The sequence below is a fragment of the Podarcis muralis genome, chromosome 2, assembly GCF_964188315.1.
Source record: "Podarcis muralis chromosome 2, rPodMur119.hap1.1, whole genome shotgun sequence".
NCBI classification, from domain to species: Eukaryota; Metazoa; Chordata; class Lepidosauria; order Squamata; family Lacertidae; genus Podarcis; species Podarcis muralis.
The window spans coordinates 120106262-120111294 of record NC_135656.1 but is presented as its reverse complement, the minus strand read 5'-3'; positions in this window follow the sequence as shown (position 1 = coordinate 120111294).

Below are 5033 nucleotides of genomic sequence, written 5' to 3'. Positions count from 1 at the left end.
TGAGGAGATTGAGCAGCGATTTTGATGGTATCTCTTGGTTCTTTGTTGCTGTGGATCCCACCACAAGCCTTTCCCCAATCTTGTGTCACTCACTTTCCATCCAAATTGAAGGAAAGGCAGCATTTGAGAACTGCTTTAGGTGTATCATGCATGAAATAAGATGAATTGTTATTGCCTACCTGCCTCTAGGGCCACCCAGCCTTTGGCTAAACAGATGTCATGTCATGGAATGTGTAAAAGCAGCCTAATTGCTCTGGCTGAGCATTTTCCACCCACCTTCTGTGTGAGGAAGTGAAGAAACTGGCAGGGAGGGATGGTTGGCAGGGAGGAGGGATGCTTAGATGCTCAGGAGTTGAAGCTGAAAGAGAGAAGGAACGGAGAAGCTGAAGAGAGCCTACAGGAGATGAGAGGGTTTCTTGCTTCAGATTCTGCTGTCAGCCAAGGAGGAAGCCAGCAAGGAGGAGAGGCAGATCAGGAGCTTCATGGTCAGAGTTTGATCTGAAATAAGCAGCTCCATCTTTTTGGCTGCAGGCCTTCAGTTCATGAGACTTGTTGCCTGGTCCCCACAGCCTTCTAGGAGGGGAGACCCACTGGGAGTGGGACCACATGAACTCATCCAAGTAAACTAGTTTTGTTGCCTTCAACAAACCTCCAGGGGCCGCTGGATTCTTCTTGCCTAACCCAATGGATTTGCTGCACCTTGCTTGGAAGACACTGGATGTAATTGTTATTACAGTCATACCTCGGGTTAAAGTAGCTTCGGGATGAGTATTTTCGGGTTGCAGCTGTGGCGAGCCAGAAGTAACGGAGCGCGTTACTTCTGGGTTTCGCCACTCGCACATGCGCAAATGGTCAAAATGACATCATGCACAGAAGCAGTGAATCATGACCCTGAAGACAGCCCTGTTTAGCGAAGTTTTTAATGTTTGAAGTTTTACTCTGTTTTTAATGGAAATGGGTGGGCAGGGTATAAATAATAAAATTATAAGTATAATTATTATTTTATAAAATCCGTTTGACTGAAATAAATAAGGGTGCACCCCTCCTTCTTTAGTGGTTCTTTCCTTCTTATCACAGGAGTTCCAGAGATTTTGAAGTTCCTGAGAATATTCACAGACTCTGGCAGGGAGGTGCCAGTAATTGGTCTTCCTTTGCAAAGTGACTGAAGAACAAGTGTCCAAAGCGAGATGGGGACATAATCTGTGGCTTTGCAGGGGTGGAATTAAATTACCTGAAGCCAAGACGGTGTGAAGTCAGTGCCTGGATGGGGACCACCTGGATGCTGCCTTTGGTTCCAGGATGCAAGAAAGGAGGGTTGGGGGGAATATAATAAAAGAAATGTGTAGATATCTGATCTGGGGCAGAGTGTGGTTGGGAGATGACCAAGGCAGGGTTGCCCCGAAAGTCCACAATCCCAGAAGGAAGTTTTCCCACTGAGATGAAAAGAAGATGCCCGAAATATTTAATATATTTTAAATTTTTACCCCACTCTTCCTCCCAAAGGAGCTCAGGGCAGCAAACCTCAAAATGTTAAAACAATACCATTTAAATGATTTAAAATGTAAATAAAGTATTTTTTATCCCTCCACCCTGGATATAAATCTCCCCTCACCCCTTCTTCCCTGCTGGAGAGTGGGAGACCATTTTTGGGCCTGCCTCAGGTGTCAAAATGTATTGGGCTGGCCTTGGTGTGTGAGTTATGCTACGTACAATGGGACTTCACAGAAAACACAACTTAAGGCAATAGTGGAGCACTGCAAAATCATTTGTGCGTGAACATCTAGGAAACACATGGAGAACTGCAAAACACTCCTAATTATTATTCCTGTACCATTATAATTTTATTGTATAATATTAGAAGGTTGTAGACTGAGACGTATGTTAACATTTGAGCAGCTCCTCCATCGGTGTGTGGGGGGTGCCCACCTTGAAAACGCCTCCATGGAGAGGGGATCAATTTTTTAAAAAAATTATTTGCATTTTCAAAAACAAGAACAGAGCATATTTAATCCCTCTCTCCTTCCCTCGTCCCACTTACAACTTCATACCAAATACAGCATGTATACATATACCATATGACTTTCCTTCCACACTTTTCCTGGTTCCTTTGCTTTTCTACTACTCTGCGTAATCCACATCTTTTTAATCATCCAATTTGTTATCTATTAAATATTCTCATCTATTTTAACTGCTGGATTTATATGAGACCTGCTAAGCTATGTCTTTCTCTAGACTGGTTCTTGAAATATTCAATAAGCATCCATTCCTCCTTATATTCCTTATATCTGTTTTCTCTTATCCTGTTCGTCAGACCAGCCAGTTCAGTATTCAAACATTTTACACTGCCATTCTTCCTGAGTGGGTACTATCTTTGTTCTCCACCTTTGTGCCAATAAGGTTCCAACTGTGGCAGTGGCGCATAGTAATAAACTCTTTTGTTTTGGGGGGGCCTCCATTGTTACCATCCCCAAAAGGAAACTCTCAGGTGTTTTGGGGGAAGTCTTTTTAGGTATCTTTTTAAATTCATTTTATATCTTTTCCCAATATCCCTTAATTGTTTTACACGACCAACACATGTGAATAAAAGACCCCTCAATTTCATTACACTTCCAAAATATACCTTTTTCTTCTTTAGACATTTTCGCCAATCTGGTGGGTGTTAAATACCATCTGTGGGCCATTTTCATCATATAATTTTTTTATTGCATAACTTGCCATAAAATTCATATTTATTTTCCACAACTTTCCCCATAATTCATGATCGATTTTGTGACCCACATCCTGTGCCCACTTAATCCTGCTAAATTTCACAAATTCCTCTTTCTTTTTCCCTCTCCCAACTGCAGTTTATACATATTTGTTAATACTTTTATATTTGTATCTAATAGGTCTTTGGTAAACTGAGACTTTTGTTCTGCAAAGCCATTTTTCCTATCTATCTTAAACTATTCATTAATGTGATGTACCTACAGTAATTGGTAACCAGATTTCTTAATTCCTCGAGATTTCTCAGTTTTGGTTCCTGTCCTGTAAGAGATAAAATTTCACTGTAAGTTAACCACTGCTTATCCATATTTATTATTTTCCTGGTTGTAGCTTCCACTGGGGATATCCACAGTGGTGTTTTTCTTTCTAATAAGTTTTTATACGTTCCCCATACTCTAAATAGGTTTTTTTCTGATTACGTGATTTGTAAAAGTTTTATATATTTCCGCTTTTCCACACCATAGGTAGGCATACACCCACTTGCACCGATTCCAAAGCTGTGACATATGTGGGAACCTTGACCATTTTTTTGCAACCCGTGACTTGCTTCAACTGGTCCCTTGAAGGATTTCCTAGAAATCACCTGATTTCCACTTCAACCGGGGAAGAAAGCAGCCGGCAGGGGGCAGCAGAGGATCGCAAAAAGGGGAAAGCGAGAAAAGACAACTAGGGACTGTGGAGAAATGGATGAGGGTGTCTTGTGGCAGAGAGAGAGTGTGAGGGCAGGAATCCCCCCTGGAAACAAATGCACACAAACACCAGTGTTAATGAAGGACGATGACTTTCTCAGCAAAATCTGCCTCCGTTCTTCAATTCCTGTGAGAAATGTCAGTCAAGCAGCCTGAGATGCAGTTACTTGAGATTCCTTTGCTAGCTTGGCATGCAAACAAAATTTAGACTATTGGAACTCACCAAAGACTCTTTACTGCACCCTCAGCTATTCATCTTATAAGTAAAATTGAAAACAAACATTAAAAATAAAAAGGCCTTGTTCTGGGAACTGCCCTGGGACTTTCCAACCTGACTCAGAGGTTGCTGAGGGAGGCAGAAGGGGACAAAGTCTCCTGGGAAACAATCCAGCTTGGAACAGAGAACCACACCTTTTCAGATAATACAGAGCATGGTGAAATCACAATAAATAAAACCTCCCCTTTAGTAGTTTCAAGCACTACTACAGGTTCCTCATAATATCTGTACTGCATTGTTTACTGTGACGGCATCTGCACTTTGGAACTCCCTGCCTCTTGCAACAAAGCACGTGCCTTTGCTAGACTCTTTTCGGGCACCCGCTGAAAGCATTCTTCTTTAGGCAAGCATACCTAGATGCTTAGGGGGTTGAAGTAGTTTTAATCTTAATATTTTAGCTTTTGTATGTTTTCAAGTAGTCGAACACCCTCCCTTCAGATGTGAAGGAAATAAGCAGCTATCCTAACTTTAAAAGACATCTGAAGGCAGCCCTGTTTAGGGAGGTTTTTAATATTTAATGCTGTATTGTTTTTAACACTCGATTGGGAGCGGCACAGAGTGGCTGGGGAAACTCAGCCAGATGGGTGGGGTATAAATAATAAATTATTATTATTATTATTATTAAGTAGGGTTGTTAATTTTTCTTGATTTTACTGCTGTGGTGTTTGTTTTTATTTTTTGGTAAACCACTTTGCAGGTTTTTAAAAATAATTTTTATTAAATAAATAAACAATAAATATAAATAAAAAAACACAAGCCAAAACACAATTCATCCTTAGATTTAAGTATCAGTCCATAGTCGCCTACTTGTTATCAGAGGCAGAGAATCCACATTCCTTTGTAAGAAAATATGAAATAGCGTAAAACCATTTTTGCAGGCAAACTTTTTTTTAAAAAAAATTCAATGTTGGGGGAGTGGTGACACAAAATTTTCCTCACCGGGTACCACCTGACCTTACTCCGCCTCTGCATCCGAGCAGTTACCAGTCAACACTCCCAGCAGCAACTGACCAACAGACCAACTGCCACATAGAGGCAGTTAGTCCTCTGGGAATGTTGGACTTGACTGACAGCTTTACAGACTCAGCCCTGGAGTGCATCTCCCTGGGGATCTCACAGCCCCTCCCCCCAGTTTCAGAGAGGGGGGCATTCCCAGACCCCCCCTGGAGATGCGGGGACTGAACCTGGGGTCTCCCAAGCAGCTTCTCTTCCACTGAGCCAAGGCTTCACCTTCTTGCGCCTCTCCAGGGAAGATGTTCTCTTGGACCCCCCCCTCCCCTGGCAATCCGCCCTCCCTGCAA